Below are 18710 nucleotides of genomic sequence, written 5' to 3'. Positions count from 1 at the left end.
GTGGCTCCGCCCCTTTCCCCGCCCCCTTCACAAGAATAATAGTCATTATTAAGATGAACTATTGATCTGGTAAAGGTAAACAGTCAAATATCTCTTCACCTCTGTTCATCTATTCACACACGTGATTCCACCTGCTTTAAACTGAAAAGAGGCATCTTTAAAACATAAATCATATTTTTTTAGTGGTGTTTGTTAAGGCATATTGTTGCGCATATTTGGATGAGACAGTACAAATATAAAACAAAACCAATATTATGAAATACACTCATCAAAAAGGTTTCAAAAGGTGGGTTTCACAGTCATCCAGTGTAAGAAACATTTCTGTTTCCCCAAAGAAACTTTCAGTAAACACACTCTTAAAAATAAATGTTCTTTATTGGCATTGATGGTTCACTGAAAAAATGATTCGTTGAATTTAATAAAAACATTTTATGGTAAGTGGTTGCACACAATTGATTTTAGCTACATTTAAACAAATGCATTAAGTTGAACTTAATAAATTTTAGTTCAATGTAATGCATTTGTTTAAATGTAGCTAAAATCAATTGTGTGCAACCACTTACCATAAAAAAAGTATTAAATTCAACAAATCATTTTTTTCAGTGTTCCATGAAGAAACTTTAACATCCATGCAATCTTTCCATTCCACAAATGGTTCTTTATAGTTGAAAAACGTCCTTTAGATTATTAAAATGTTCTTCACACTAAGAAAAACATGTTTTTTTTTAAGGACTGATCACTGAAAGGTTCTTTGGGGAACCGAAAATGGTTCTTTTATGGCAAAACAGTGAAAACACCCTTTTGGAAGTTTTTTTTTTAAGAGCGCAGTTATTAAAATAACCTTCTTTTTTTTTTCTTGTCGTAACAAGAAACCTTTTCCACTATAAAGTAAAGATCTTTCTGGAAACATAGATGAGAACAAATACTGTGTAAAGCTCTTAGATTTCCTCCAATTATTAGACCTGAATGGGTCAAACTGGTGGAAATGGAGAGGCTGATTACAACTCACCCTCTCAGATTTCATCACTTGGTACATTTAAAACTAAATTAACTTGAAATGACTTTAAACATTATTAAACATGATCAAATGATTTGTGAGTGAGCTTATAGCGAACACTTAACTCTGTTAAATTAAAGTCACCTCTGTGGTATTGACCATCATGTCTGAATAGACAGTTACTATTAATGATGCTATTTGTGTTCTTATAGTTATTCATTTTGAAGCAATGTAATACATTTTTTTTTTTTTTTAAATGCATACATGAACTAGATGAGACTGTTGTGGATTGATTTGACCAAATACTGTGTTCATTTGTAGTTTCATGTTCATTGTGGACAGACATTAGCCTGGAAATCCAGACCTAAATCTGAAAGATTAATGGTCTGGCGTCGACTAATGAAACTCGGCCAGCTCGAGGGGCGGCACCGAGAATGCATTTGAAAATCTCACTGCACGCAATTGGATAACACTACGACCAATCACAACAAGCCCCATACGCTTAGCTACCAGCGGAGCTAACTGGTAGATTAGACTCTTGCGTATCCGGTCGGCAAAACAGCAAAAACGTCCTTCTTACAAAGGAAGGATTCGAGTGGCGTCTTCTGTTCCTCTTTTAGATAAAAAGCCAAGTCTAACTCGTTCATTGTAGCGGCCAAAGCCGTTTCAAACAACTGGTGTTCATCCATAGCCTTGCAATGTTTACTAATGACTTCGACGCCACAGCGCTGTCGTCTTCTGTTTAGCTCGCCTCTGGCCCGCCTATAATGAGCATCATTGCTCGATGCCAGAGTAACTCGCTGAGCAAATTCAACTTGTGCTCTCGCGGGAAATCTGGATTTCCCGGGTAGACAGACATTGCTTGCTGATGTGAACTAGTCACATTCACCTGGTTAGTGCACAAAGAAAGACGTCATTACTGCAACTTACTAAAGGTCTTGTTGAATTTCTGTTTGGTGCAGGTGGTTGTTAATTATCTGACATCTAGCTTCTGATCACCATATGTTTTATTCATGAATAAAATATGTTTTATCTCATTACTTTTGGGATGCATATTAAGTTTGTATCTTGTACATTTCTAATATAGAGTCCATTTCTAATTTATTAAAAAAAACATGCATGTTCATGCTTGATCTCACTTCCTCCTGTCTTTTCCAGATGATTGATGGCTAATTAAAGTGTGTGCAGAAAGAGAGGTGATGCGCTGAATGAACTTGAACAGCTCCTCTCAGTGTGTCGTGTTTCAAAGCGTCACCCGTGGCGGCTCGCGATGCGGTTTCCATTGTGTCCGTCTTAATGCCAAACCTTGTGACCGGCTGTGTCTCCATCAGCACAGTGATCCTCCCTGTTTGGGATTCCTGGGAAGTGATCAGCAGGAATGCCTGCTTTACTCAGGTGTTCGTGCGAGCAGCTGCTGTCGTCACTTCTGAAAGCATGAAGCTTGTATATATCATGCTTTAATGCATTCATGCCTTTTTTAATCATTTTTGTCTTTAATTTAAAGAGTCTAATGCATGATAAGGGATCATTTAACAATTATTATTTCAGATTTTTCTTATGCATTATACTCTTATGTGAGTAATTATTTTAATTATTAATATGCTTAATTGTTAAATATAATTTATTATAACTCAGGTTACAACACTTTTAAAACACATACATTATTATTATCAACAACAACAACAATAATACAAATTCTAATATAATTAAAAGTATTAATTTAAAACATAATAGATTTTGTGTCCAAACTATCCACTTTATAAAATGCATTTTAAAGCAATTTGTATGTATTTATAATGTTTTATATTTCAACTTGAAAATGGTGTGTTATTGTGAACTGTAACCAGTTATAATAAATTGTTAAATAATTTTAATTATTAAAATGATAATGATTCATTTAATGATTACTTTAATTTTAAATGAATTTTAATGATTAATTACTAGTAATATTATTATTAATAATTAATAATATATTATTTTATCATTTCCCATAACCAGTTCACATTGTGCCTATAAACACTTCTCGTCTTTGTTAAAACCACAGACCGCTTCTAATATATACAGGCTTCATATAAATGATTACTGAAAACTTACTGGAAATGCTCTATAAATGGCAAGTTTACAGTTATTTGCAGTGAATTAATGAGCTGATTCAAAGAAGAGGGATTTAAATGATGGCTAGATGGTGGTCTGGGTTTTTGGAGTAATTACTGGTCAGAATCGGGGGTTCTGCAAGTGTGTCCAACTGTTTCAACGACCCCTGCGGACAAAAAAAGCAGACGGCTTATACAGCTGCATGCCACACACACATTCACACACTCCTCCACCTGTCAGGACAAACACATCTTTTTTCTAAAGCGACTCTTCAGCAGAGTATCAGAGTTTTTACTGTATCTCTATTATAATGTGACTATTTCTCATCATATGGTTAAATCCCACTGACGCACATTAAAGGAGGCTTGAGGGGAGACTTTAAAGTACAGTATCTACTCAGAAACTGCATAGCAACACCCTGGCATTATGCACTGGTCACATTTTTGTTCCCGTTTTATTTGACTAGAATTGCTCGTCACACCGTGACTGGATCTGTCCGTAACTAGATTCCTGAAGAAAAGGCTGATGGGAGTTTTCTGTTCCCGCTGACTCACTCATTTGTCCCGCTGTGTGGTCTCTCACACACTTTCATGTGTCAATCACTCTAACAATAGCATCCTAAGCCTCGCAATCCGCCAGGTGCTCAGGAAAAACTCCACACAAGACTCTGCTATAAAGGAGACAGTACATGGTATTTTCCAGCATGAAAAGATTTATGCTGAAATTCCACATCTGAGCTGGACTCCTGGGAGTCACTTGCAATTTGAACCGGCTTTGCTGCATGTTCTCGCTTTGTTCAGTGTAAATCCGTTGGTGAAAACAGCAGCGCTCTGCATGTCTACAGTAAATCTGCCTCATGCTGTTTTGGGTCACACAAAAAGACTGTATGTCTATTAATTTCAGGAATCTTTGAAAGTCTATTAGGGAAATCCGATGGGAAAGATTCAGCAAGATGTTTTAGATGTCTAGTGTAACGCAGACAGGATTTTGTTGATGTATTGAGCTCTTCTTTTATTGAATATTGAATTATTTATTATAAATGATTTCTCCCTGCGCATCATTATTGTATTAAATTCATGTGCCTTGTAGCAACTTTTCTTCTTTTCTCTGATGAATGAGGGCGGGGCAACCTGTCACTCACATGAGATCCACCAATAGCAAACCACAACCATCTAATCATTTCCCATTGGACAAAATCAACATTTGTTCTTGTTCCAGAAGCCGTTTCACTCGGATATACAGTACGTCACAATAGAGAAGAAAAGATGAGAGCAACTTCCGTTAATGCCGACTTTAATGGTTAAACAGAAAAAAGATATTGCAATGCCCATCTTTTATTAAAGGAATAGTTCCCTGATGCTATTTTGCAGTTTCAGAAAACAATTCTGCCACTGACCAGGAAAACCCTAGTCTAAAGTCAGTGGCACGTTATTCAGATGCTATTTTAAGGGCGCATGCTTGGCCATAATGTAGCGTGTGCACAACACTCATACACTTTGCTTCTCTCATCTACACACAGACGCAGCAGTTTTCATTTTTAGAAAACCGTACATTATTACAAGGAAAAATATTCCACACGAGGGAAATCATTGTGGTGTCCATGAAGATGTGAAAAAATAGGCATAAATCTAGCTTACACATTTACCCAAATTATCATACGCCTGTTTAACCGAAGCTAATTTGGGTGGGTTTCTCCATCCCCAATGTCACTTCTCTGTGTTTTACGGCCCTGACGAGAACGTCGGTCTCCTCGGCTGTGAACCGCTCCTGGCGTGCGTCTGGCAAATCCGCCGTTATTATAGCAATCCGCCATGGAACAAGCGCGCCTGCTCTTAAAGGGAATGTGAGATGTCGCTCTGATTGGTTTATTTCACGTTACGCCCAAACCACACCTATGAATAATGAAGCTACTTCAGACCAACACATTTTAGATTTCCGTCGAGATCCGCCCACAAAGTTACTTGCGTTTCGCGTTTTATACTTGCGTTTCAGATTTTTTAAATATGGCCCAAAATCAGATACAGTTTTATATGTTATGAGTTTCTTATTTCCACATACAGTGAAAGTGATTTGAGCTCAAAAAATAAAATAATAAGTAGAACATTTAGACTCTCTTTTATGGTGCTTTTTTGGTCATTTTGGAAGCTCATCAGCTTTTTTGTTTGAACTTTCTTTTGTATTGTAGGTTAAAAGACAATTATGCTGTAATACTGATTTAACTGAATTGAGCTGTATAATGACAATATTTTCAATATGTACAGCTGCTTATAGATGAACTTGTTTCATAATTGATTAACTTTGCAACATTGGCACGGTTATTGAACTGAACCAGATCAACAATTGACTACATTAACTCAACACTAATATTCATAATCTGAAATATTTCTGAATACAAAAAATAAAATTGACTGGACCTCATTTGATCCATTGTGGATTAATTGAACCATGTCACATCAGTTAAAAAAGACGAATATTTATGAAGGCAAATATTTTTATATTGAATAACATGCACTGATTTATCATTCACAATAAGACCAGGAACATGTTTAGAGTAAAATGGCCATTTTGGTTTCATGTTAAGCACAATGTTGTATCACACTACAAATGAACAGACAGTTTTTTGTTTCTTTTTACTAATAAGGTTGAAATGGCTCTGGACTTGTAGCACAAGTCAGCTTAGACTACACTCAAAGTGTTGGATTGTGCAACTTTTCCTTCGATGTTCTGCGAATGGGATCATAATTTGGCAGCAGATGCTGTTTTTATCCTCAGCTGTAAAATGGGATGAGGTAAGAGCTCAGACTTACAGTAAATCTAAAAACATTTAGGAAATCACACTGAGAAATGGACAATGTCATAAAGCAGCGTTGTTTTCTTTTTCCGTTTAGCTTTGTGGGCCAGTGTTGAGGGGTCTGTTTCAGGGGTGTGTAGCGCAGCCACACACACACACTTAACGGGACGGGGTTCGTGTTGGTGGTCCTTCTGGGACCCCAGGGGTAAATGGAGAACTGGTTTAATCTCCTCATGTCATCCCTCCCATTACTGTAAATTATCCAGCATGTGTGCCTGTATATGTTTTTTGGTCAGTTTAATGTGTTATTTTGTCATTTTGTTTTTAGTTTTCTAAAATAAAATAAAAATAAAATAAAAATAAAATCAGTTTTAGTCTTATTTCCATTAGTAATTTTAGTACTTCAGCTTAAACTAAGTTTTTCATTTAATATTTATATTTTAATTAAATTAAATTAAATTTTATGTTTATTTAATGTAACAATTTGTAAAAAATAGTTTTAGATAAGGATAACAACACTGGCATCATCATGGAAATGTGTTTCAATAGATTGTGTTTATTTTAGTAATTTTTTAAGGTTAGTGAAAAGGATCATTATTTTTATTGTTCATTTATTTCAGTTTTAGTTTTTAATTCAGTTTAGTTTTTTTTGCTTTGTGTATGTCTTCATTTTCCAGATTGATTTCAATTAACAAATATGTTTTTTTTTTATAGTTTTAGTTAACGAAACCAACACTGCATGGAAATGTATTTCAGTAAAACAATTTCTGTCAAAGAATGGCAGATGGGGGAAGTTAAAATCTTTTTATTTTCAAAAAAAAGGAAGAAAAAAATATTTTGGTTACTACACTGAATTAACACATAAAATAAATACATAATCTTGCGTCTTAAAATGCGAGCATACTCACTTCACTAAATAGCACATCCGATCTGCAAACGAGCGATTGTCACTGTTTATTGTAGTAATTTTTTATCGTTAGTAGAAAGGATCATTATCCTTTAATTAATGCTAATTAAGACTTGGTGGGGATTATTTTCACATGTGACCACCTGGCAACCAATCATAGTGTGGTATCTGTCAGGAGATAGTGAGCAAAGAAACACACGAGACAGGAGTAGCGAAGTTCGCCATCTTGTTTACTCTTCACGTCCACTACGTCATTACACAACACTAAAATAGCAGTCACAACATAATTCACTCATGAACACAACTCATAGCAACTACTTAAAACACCTTATCAACCCCACAACCAGAGCATGTGAGCGGAGTGGAGCGGTGAGAATCTCCGCTCATCGCTCACGGAACTGTTCACCCCTCCGCTCCCCCGCTCAAAGCTACATCAGGCCGCTCCGCTCATTATCGCTCAGCGGTCAACGAGGTTTGCTTCGCGCTCCACTCAAATCGCCCCACGCTCGCTCCAAAAAAGGAAAAAATCTACATGTATATCACTTTTAGCTTAGACCACAGCCTTACCTCCTAAAGAACTAATGAGTAACAACAACATTTTTCAAATAGAAATGTTTTATTTCAAATTATAGGCCTATAGGAATAAGGAAGAAGGAATATAGCCTACACAAAAAGTCCTGTAAAATTAAACGAATAAATGGGCCTAATAATCTAAATACAAATTATATAAACAAAAATATGATACATTTTTAAAAGTAAATTAACTATAAGGCCAGAATTTTGATAAGTGAACTTCTGCGCAACGCGCACGATTAAAATTTAAATTGGCTTCCATACACACAAACTGCTGTAAAATTAAACGAATAAATGGGCCTAATAATATAAATATTATTACGGACGACACAGATTCGGCTAAATAAAACGAACCATTAGGTCTACTTGAATGAAAAAACGAATTTGTTTGAATATTACGCTATATTTAATTTACACTTTGTTACAAGTTACCGTATTCAATTTGCTAACCTTTTGTTTTCTTCCCAGCGTTTTCTTCCCCCATGTGTCTTTTGAGATTCCAAAATGAATCTTTGCTGACTGAAACGATGTCTCCACATTCGTTTTCTTGTACCACATTATCATTGTTAGTTAGTTATATTAATAGTACACCTGACCTGTATGACTTCTCATTTTTCTTTTTGAAGTAGCCTACTTTTTGAACTCCATTATTGAGCCGAGTTTTGACTGAAAATAGTCTACTGTTGATGACTGTGCAAGACAGATGGATCCTGGTTTAGGTTTGACTGAGCATGCTTCAGACTCGTGGTGTGAGCGGAGCGAAATTGGAGCGGGAAATAAGGCGACGCTCCGTCCTTTTAAAAATGCCGCTCTGCGCTCTGTCCAAGATCCGCCCGCTCCCGCTCCCCGCTCGCTCCCGCTCCACTCCGCTCACATGCTCTGCCCACAACACACTACCAGTGCTGTCCCGGCCAGGAATAAAATAAATTCACATAGACAACAGTTATTTTAAATTGTAGTAATATTTTTACTGTATTTTTGATCAGATAAATGCAGCCTTGGTGAGCAGAAGAGGTCTTACTGACCCCAAACTTTGGAAAGGGAGTGTATAAAACATATTTTATATTCGTTAGTATTTTCACAAGTTTATAACGTGCTGAGTGACCCCATTTGCAATGGCGTTCTTTATTACCTGAAGCTTCACAGAACGGGGAAGATGTCTGTCATCAAGACGCTCTAGAGGAATGTCAGACCTGAAAGGAGACTCCCCACAGGATCTTTATTTGTACAGGACAACCCTTTCCCTGTGACCTCTGATCAAAGCCGCTTGTAAAACAACAGTGTGTACACACTTCATAATGAGCTTCTCTTCTGTGTCATTCCTCTCTTCCTCACACTCGTTTCATGCTGAACTTCAGACTCTCAGAATGCTCAGGCCAGTGAGGCTGGCCCACACTAAAAGATTTTTAAAATCTTATCAGATTTTCAAAATGTGAGCGACCACAAACATGACGATTAAAAAAAAATCATAGATTTAAAGTCCCCTTGTAGTCAATTATTTTATCCTTTAAAACTCATCATTGATCACCACAATGACAAAAATAGCTTGAATGTAACTCTGCACCCTTGCCTCATTTAGTATACGTGGTTCTATGAATATGCAAATGAGGGGAGGTTTGGATGAAGTCAAGTTATGCTTTCTGATTTGGTATCGTTTCGTTCCACGTCTACAGAGTGCGTGTTTGTCCTTAGGGTAGTGTTGTCAAAAGTATCGACTTCAGTACCAAGTCAGTACTGAAATTTTAAAAATGTGACGATACCAGCATTTCCCTCTTGCATTTTGAGCGTTGTTGAACAGATTCTTAAAGGGGAACTTGGCAACTATTTCAACTTAATAAAACCATTTAGAAATCATTTGGATGGTTAAATAACCTGTTCTGGTGAAAATGGTGACTTTCCCCGCTCCCCCCAGCGTTCCCAGGCAGAAAACCAACCTTGCAACATAGGGACTAACGTCCCGGTAAGTTGGAAATAGGAAGTCTCGTGACAAGCGAGAACGAGCGAGAAACACAAACTGCTTTACGGCAATTTGACATAAATACACACGTCATATGATACTGTGATCGATGTATTACCCACCTTGGTAGACATAGCTCCACACGATAAAGTTGTCCGGCTCCGATAATAACAAATGCACAGGAGGGCAGCGGTAGAAAGGGGGAGGAGGGTGCCGCAAGTGAGTTTTTTTACAACAGTGATGTGAAATATACGCCCCACAGCTGTAGGGGGAGCTCGTTGAGAAAACATGCGACAACAAAAGTGAAAATCGGCGAAGAAATGGCTAGAGTTGCCAAGTTCCCCTTTAAAGGCCCACTGAAGTGCCTTGGAACGTGCAGCTCTGTATTGATGCATTGATTGACCATTTTTTCCACTGAAACAGGAAGCTAAGGCGGGACAAATTGAGTGGCTCCTCCCCCTTTTCAAATAGCGAATAGCGTTTAGTTTAACTCACAGACTGCTAGTCGTACTTGATAGCACCATGGAAGCGAATCCGAGCGCTGATGATACGTTGGATTCAATAGTAGAGGTGTGAATAAATTCAAGCCATTTCATTCTTAACCAACGTACAGTTGGACAACGGAATAAAACTCGAGCGTTTGAGCAACCGAACACACATCTCCAACCCATATTGCTCTGTGACGTGTCAACGGTATAGATGTCCAGTTTGTGAACGAATCGTTTTTTTAACCATTTCTTTTTAGTGAATCGGTCGAACCAGTTCACCAAATCGAACTGAATCGTTCAAAACAGTTTGCGTCTTGAGTCAGCGCTGCCGCTGATCCACAGTTTTCTAAAGTTACTCGCTTTCAGACGTGCCTGACAGTCCCTCCGACTCGTGATAAATCATTATCCCAGAGTATATGTCACTCCAGTAACTCCGACAGTTCACTGAACTGAGACATGTTGTGCTGAGAGAAGTGATGAGCACGAGCAGCTGATACTGAGCAGACGTTTACTACTGAACGTACAGGTACAACAGCCAGCCACGGTCGCTTTGCCAGGCGATATTTATAGCATAGGGATCGGGACGCTTCAGATTCTAGAGAGCATTTGATTGTTTTGAAGATGTGATGAGAAGCTGAAGTCCGCGGTGATGTCATAAAAATCTGTGATTCATTTTAGCGGAAGCGAGAGACTATACATTTTTAATGTTTATATCTCCTAAATGTGAATTTTGTCATTGTTTTGGATCACACAAGCTTATTCATAACCTTGAGACCATTGAGGCTTGAGGCTCAACACAGATACGGGAGCGTTTAAAAGCAGGCGTCTATCAACGGATCGTCTACGGAGGCGTCTACGAACATGACGCACCCATGAACTTCTGTTTCATGTGTGTTCATATGTGAATAAAAGCCTGAATTAAATCTGTTTATCATATAAAACGATTGTGTCTCTTCACAACACTTGAATTATTCTTGATTCATTCTTCACTCCTTTTTTGGATCTCTTAAGTTTTGGTTATTTGGACTTTCAATGGACGGACAATGATATTTAACATTTCTTAGTTTGTGTTTTGAAGATTAATCAAAAGTCTAATTGGTTTGGAATGACATGAGCATGAGTAAATGATGACAGAAAAAAAATGTTCTATCCCTTTAATAAATATATCTAATGTACAATAAACTTCCAGAGTAATCAAGAACATCTGAAAAACATAAAGAAACATGCATAAAAACACTGCACATGAGACACGGCATATATATTCTTCTCTCAGCAATTACACGCTCAGCTCTGTGTTTATGTTTTGACTGTGAGCTTGGCTACTATTTCACCCAATTATATGTGCTTTTTTTATAGTGAACACTCTAGCATGTAGGGGATTGTTTTATGAGTAGGGTCTCTCCTCTCGTTCTGAGGACAGTCTTCTCTAAATCCCTCTCCATGTGGTGAGTTCATCATACTTGTTTTATTTTTATTGCCCATCGACTGGAGTCCAGTCTCCCATCGCCTAAAGCTCTAATGGTGCATGTGGTGCGAAAAGTGCATATAGCATAGCAAATAGACCTGGAGACTGGCTGGTTCACACCAAAAATCAGATCTCCATCTTTTATCCAGTGTGGAAATCAAAGATTAACCACCTGAAATTACCCTGGCTCTTTATTTAGCAAGCACTTCTGTTTTAAAACGGTGAGAAAAGCATCCAGGCATGATGTCAGCTCATTAGCCGAGCATGAGCCCAAACAAACCTGTTATTATATCCATCTTCATTGGCCGCTCCGAACACTGCTGTCCTTCATGCTGGAAACACTCGAGAGATCAAACCGTGTCCATTACGCCTTCAAACGGGAATAAAATTGCCCCTCGGCTCATTTGGGGCCACATGCCAGGCTAACTCATTGCATGTGGGTTTTCTGGGTTAATTTGTTTTGTTTTCGTATCTGAACGTGTGACTGATCACAGGCACTTGGGCACAAATGGTTCTGTAGAGTCAACATTGGTGCCGTTGGCCATTTCAGAGTGGTCTGGCTCCCTTGACCCTCGTAACACACACTTGAAAAATCACCTGACAGCTCAGACTTATTGACTCAAACATCTTTCCCTCCCCCTGTAGAGTCATAACACTCAGTCCGCTTTAACTTGTCAGCATGCTAATCGGCAGAGTTACGCAGTGCTGAGCCTCGAGTCACTCAGATACACACACCTGTGTGGATGGATGTGCTAACAGTTGGACTGTTTTGATGAGGAATAGATTAGACTAGATTTGTATGCGAAATCCTGTCTTTGACTAGCCTGGTTGTCAGCCAAACTTGGCCCCGCCCACAACATTTTTAGGTCGGGAAGTTCGGTCTGGACTTGATCCGTTGTGGAGCTATTATGCTCGAACCAGAGCTGTTCGGACCAATCAAATTGTCAGGGTGGGCTTTATACGATGATGGACAGATGATCAACTGTAACGTAATCATCCACGTCACCAAAGAGCGCTTGGGTTGAATTCAGTTACAACAAAGATGACTGCCGCTGGAGGATTGAGATTTCACGAGTTCACACTTATAAATAAGTCAGATAGAATAAATGCATATTTGGCGTGCTGTCCGAGGAGAGGGTGGGCTCGATATTCGGCCCGACCCCAAAGTACTCCCTCCGTATTCCAGGCTGTGGAAGAACAAGCCGAGAGTGAGTGGAGGGATGCTGAAAACTGTCAAGGAATGTTAGGTGAGTTGACTGAGTGAATAAATATATGCTTCCTCTCATGCTGGTACGGTAGAAATGGTAATTGTTTGATGACAAGTTGATTGGATTGATTATTTGAACATGCTCCTCTCGAACTTTGTTTATGAAACATCATGTGTAGATTCCGCCATCGCGTCGATATAGAAGATTAATTAATTAATTAAGAGGAACAGAGAACCGCGATCAAGGCATCTGTCGATCGGAAAGATGAATGAAGAACATACGCCACTTACTCCGTTGCTCTGATTGGTTGTAGGCCTATCCAATTGATTGCAGAAGCATTTTCTTTCCTGGTTCGGTTGAAACACGCCCCATAATCACAGCCCAATGGAGCAGTATCAGACTCACATTCTGACTAGAATCTGAGTATGACGACGTCAGGCTAGTCTCTGACCAGTTTTCTCTTTGTCTTCTCATCAATTTTGGAGGCCCTGTTCTCGATAATGTCACTGTTGTGTCATACTTTTTTCCACTTGTTGATGACTTCGCTGTTTTCTGGTATTGCTAATGCCTTGGACATGTTTTTGTAGCCCTCACCTGAGCAATTCCTTTCACCAATGTGATCTCGTTGGTGCTTCATGAGCTCTTTGTGGCCCATGGCTCTTATAGTATCATGTAACCAAGATGATGTCAGCAAAAAATCTTATGAGAACAGCTGAGGTTTATTTGGTGTTAATCAGAGTCGCTTCAGGTGAAGGCAGGTTTGTTCTGTTTCAAATGAGCTTGATGATTGTCATTCTGAACACAGCCGCTTAACCAATTATAAAAGGGTGTGCACACTTATGCAAAAGTATTATTAGGTTATTAAAAGGTTATTTTAGGTTTTATCTTTTCTTGGTTTTCAGAGTCATTGCATGTTGTTATTTTTACATGAAAGTTGCAGAAGTTCTGATATGATTTCTCAGTAACACTTCAAGCCACATACGTAAAGTTTAAGATTTGATGGGATACGTTTTCAGTTGTTCAAACTACAAAAAAACTACATTTATGTTTTCTGCCAGTGTTGTGCGGCACACTAGCTCACCGATAGTATAAATGTGTTTAAGTATGTGTCAGCGTAGGTTAGTTTGTGCTTGCTGTTGCTCTGGATGAATGTTGTCGACTGATTGTCCTGATGAATTCACTGTGATGGGCTGAATCCTTGCAGACCCAAAGCTCACAAATCCCAACAGCTGTCAGCTGATGTTACGCAATTCCCACTACAGTCCCAGGAGTCGTGCACGGGCTGTATTCCTTCCCTCCAGAATAACTGCTGTGAACACAGGGTCACTTCTACCTTAGCCGTGTGTGGGACGTCCAGCTGGAAGCACTGAGGATCTGTGTATGGTTACATAAAATCAAGCACAAATCTACAACAATCAGAAGCTGATCTTTTGGACTGGTCCGTCATTAACACGCGTTTTCCCAGCGGAGGAATGACTGCATGGAACGTTATACGGATTAGTGTTAATGAATTTTGTGTGTTGTGAGAATGATGATGTTTCATTGCGGTGTAGCTGTCGTAATTTAGTCTAAATAGTTTTGAGATGATATTGCTCGCAGCTGTGTGGCTAAACTATAAAATTACTGAGAATTATGCCAGCTTTTGCAGTGCATAAAGTTGTGGTGTTTTTAGTTTTTGGTTTTTATACACATTTTTTGATACAGTAATAATGATGACCATTATATAATCAACATCCTTTTATTGTCCCGATAATTCAATATTAAGTCCAGTTACAGTACAGATGAAGAAGTTGTGTAACTTTCTTTTAGTGTGTAATATTGTTTTTTGAGCGTGAAAAAGGTCTGCAAAGTTAGAAATTCACTCCGAAGGGAGTTATTTTAGATATCAGTGTCAGTGTTTCTGAACTCCCTGAAACGCCTCCATTGAAGTCTTGAGTTTTCTTCCGGGAATGAAAACGTCACAATATTCCTCATTTAAATACTTCCCGCCCAAAGCATACGCAAAATAAAGGGGTGGGGCCTGATTGAGTTGGGTAGTATGACAATATTTAATTGTTAATCTCAAACACGCTCGAAGAGCCGGCCAATCAGAGCACACTGTGCTTTTCGGGAGGAGGGGCTTCATAGAGACAGGAACTAAACTGAGCGTTACTGACAGACTGGGAAAAGACGAGCTGCAACAATGGAGAATATGGGGAAAATAATGTGTTTTTTGAACATTTTAAGCATGAAAACCTAGTTCTAGTAGAGCCCAAAAACAAAAAAGGGGCATAATAGGTCCCCTTTAAAAGCTCTTTTCTCATTAGTTCAATTTCCTTCAGTTAGAAGGGTTGAATTGTGTTTGGTGATTGACGGGTGCTACTGTGACCCCGTGACCTTCCCTGTGTTGCTGGTTTCAGCAAGTGGGTGAATGGAGACTTCATTTGCCCTTTCACTTTTAAAAAAGCAACAATTCTGTCTATATGAGTGATTAAAGATAAACTAATCACACAGCCTCATCTCAGCCTTTGATTTCACACAAATCTCATGGCAGTCTGAAGGCCTGATCAAATTAAGAATGAATGTTCCTATTTGCATGAATCAAAACTGTGCATTCCTGTAGACCTATAAGGCACAACATTAGTTCAGTATCAAATTTACATTTTCATATTGCAGTATCTATCGCAAAATAAATAAAATAAATAACCACAAGGTAACACCAGACCTAAGATAATATCACTTTTCCAGAACCGACTGAACTCTTAAGTTGCTATTCACTGGAAATCTTCAGTTTTTCATTCTCTATTCTGCATATTCCCGTCATGTATATGACAAACGTGAGAACCAGCGCAGACATGAGGGTTTTTGGCTGAATGCCCCTTTAAAGATGTTCAGTTATTGTCTGTTTTACTCATCACCTTCTGTTCTCTCTCGCTGTTTTTCATTTTCTCATTCTAGTTAATCAGTTTTCCTCTGACTGTTGACCATTGTGTCCGGTAAATGTTGGGGTCTGGAATGGACGTCAGCTCCTGCACAGTTTGGCAGAGCTCAGTTCACTGGCTCATTCCTTCAGTCCTGGACACAAACCTGTGTGCATTTATCTGCAGCAGGGGAGCCGTGTCCGGTTCAGGCCGGCACATTTATTGGATTGATTTACGGTTATAGGACAGGGGGTTGCCAAGCCACGCTGCCCCTGCTTGGAAAGTTTGTTTGTTTATGATGTTTTAGTGGTGATGTGAAAACCAGCGGCAGCGTAATGAGCTGCTTCAGAGGTCATTCAACTGCTGAGTGTGGGGAGAGTCTTGATCCGGTGGCCGTTTCCAGCGGGAGTCTTCATGTGGCCACATGAGGAGGTCATTATCTGTGGGTGAAATAACTGCTGGTGTCGCGGTGTCTTAAAGTAACTGAGGTCAAAGTGAATTAGTTGAGACATTCTTAACATAATTGAGGTAAACATCCTGCATTTAAACACAGATAATGGATCATCTCTCAAAACTCTGGCATTGTAGTTAGAGTCTTCCAGCACACAGTGTAGAATAATTCACCCAAAAAAAATAAAAAATAAAAAAATAATGTTATGCATGAAATGCTTTTTGTCATAATTTCGGGGTAGTTTACATGGTACTTTGCTTGAAATTTTGCCACCATAAAAGGGACAAACAGTCATTATAGAAGATAATGTTTTGTAATGTTTTATGAAATAAATCTCTACTATATATACATATACATATACATACATATACATACATACATACATACATATATACATATATATATATATATATATATATATATATATACACATATACACACACACACACACGCGCACACACGCACACACACACACACACACACACACACACACACACATATCATGATTAATCGACTTGACAGAACTAGTAAAAACAGTAGTATTGTGAAATATTTTTACAATTCAAAATACGTTTTTATTGTAATATAATGTTAAAATGTAATTTATTCCTGTGATCAAAGCTGAATTTTCAGCATCATTACTCCAGTCTTCAGTCTCACATGATCCTTCAGAAATCAGTTGTGTTGCTTCATATTCAGGTGGTTCTTTGATGAATAAAACGTTCACAAGAACAGCATTTATTTGAAATAGGAATAATTTGTAACAATGTCAATGTCTTTACTGTTGCTATTGATCAATTGGATGCATCCTTTTTGAATGCAAGTATTCTTTTCTTTAAAATAGGCACTTTATTTTACAGTCCTGTTCCCCATCTGCACACTATGTACTTATAGTAATTGCAATAACTGGGTAATAACTAGATACAAACTCTGAACCTGCCCCTAAACCTAACCTTAACCCATGTAGTTACCTTATATTAACCAGTACTTTCTTAGGTAAATACACAGTAAGTACTTGTTCTGTAAAATAAAGTGCAACCATAAAACCATTTTGTTTTAGTACAGATAAAAATGCCTTGAATTAAAAATCAATAAACATTCCATGAGGGTATTTATTATATGAACAGGTTTGTTGACAGACATTAATAAAAGGGATTTTGGTGTGATTTATGTGACTGAATACACAATAGTCCGTCTGTGACAGTTCCGCCTTGAGTCTGCCATGTGTCTTAAAACAGATGCTGATCAGACACAAGCTATGATTCATCATGTGCAGTTTATGAACAAGACTGCTAGACAGATGCTCAAAACACTCACAGTAACATTGTTTTAGATTGTAGTATTACAAGGACGCTTCTCCTCAGCCACTGATCAGCGTTTTAACTTTTACGAGGAGGATTAAGGGCCAAACCTGAATAACCATCTTTCTCTCATCCATATTTCTGCATAACATTTCACTTGTACCAGAAAAGAAAAAGAAAAAAACCACTCTGAACTGTCTAGCAACCACATAGAAACACACTATAAACAACTCAGAACACTTTAGCAACTGCATAGCAACTCCCTGGCAACCACTCACAACATTCTACCATCGTTGTGGCGACTTGCACATAGAAACCATTCAGGATTGCTGTAAATCTCTAGTTATTTTACAGGTGAAACTATGGATGCGTAAATTCTTGTAAGGGATGTTATGGCTTTTAATGGAAACAATTTATGGCAAACACATTATATAGACTCTCTGAGAGCCTGTACAATGTTTATTTGTTAAGTTAATGGTGAAAAGTCACTCTAACTAGAACAGCATGCTTCCTCTTTATCCATTTGGTCAAAGAAATCTGTGTTGTGACTCATCTGATAAGATTTCGAGTGTTTACATGGAGATGGTAGAGCCTCAAAACAAACCACTACATCATATCCTCTGCAATGCACACATGTCTCCCAATCGCTCGCTCAGTCCTCGCTGGGATGTTCACATGAACGCTGTCTTGGCATGTGATGTGAGACAGAGTTGATAATTGCACATGAAGATGATAATGCGTTCTGAAAGGAGCTCATACTTTAAAATTAGCCATAAAATTGGCGCACTTATACATAATTGGCCAGAGAATAACATGACATCCCTTCTGTCCGGATCTGCTGTGATTCAGCGCGGGTCTTTCCCAAAAGCCACAGGCACGGTTGGTGTGTATGTCCATTGCTGACGGATTTTATTGCTATTAAATGCAGGACTTCTTCATATGTAGGATTTACAATTTTCGTTCAGAAATAGCTGGTAAATTTGACAAATAATTACAAAGAAATGGCAGGTAACAGATTGAATTAAATGTGAAAGACTGAAATAGTATTTTCATGTAGGCTAATACACACTCCAATAATGTTTTACACTAAAGTTCCCGCTAACACCTAAAGCGGGAACTTTTTTGTCAATCAAACCTTATTGACATAAAACATTTACTTGAAGTTGATGTTTTAAAATGTTATATTTCAGTAAATTTAAAACATAATATTTCAGTAAAATACAGTACATGTTCACGGTTCTCTGATGTTGTTTAATGGTCAACATGCAGGTAAACACATGAAACATTTATCCTTTGTGTTTTATTTGGATTTTTTTTTTTTTTTTTTTTGATATTTTATGATTGAATTAATTATTGGGTTTAGTTTGGTAAACCCTGCCCTAAAAGTATATCTTTCACATTTTTACAGTCAGAGCAGTGCTTATCTGGTACAATACAATAAAGTTATCAATGGCATTCATATAAATGATATATTTAATATATATATTTTTTTTTTATATATATATATATATTAAAAGCAAACATAATATATAATATAAAAATATATCTTTCCCTTACAGGTCAGTCAATAGTGTGGTG

General features: G+C 37.9%; 1 protein-coding gene across 2 annotated transcripts in view; it reads left to right on the top strand.

The window, feature by feature from the left end:
- LOC311083238 (ras-specific guanine nucleotide-releasing factor RalGPS1) overlaps positions 1-18710 on the top strand; it is a 140752-nt gene that overhangs the window by 88995 nt on the left and 33047 nt on the right. The gene's annotated exons all lie outside the window — the stretch shown is intronic.

This window comes from Abramis brama (assembly GCF_963993115.1).
Source record: "Abramis brama genome assembly, chromosome: 5".
NCBI lineage: Eukaryota > Metazoa > Chordata > Actinopteri > Cypriniformes > Leuciscidae > Abramis > Abramis brama.
This window is presented reverse-complemented; position numbering and strand designations above follow the sequence as displayed.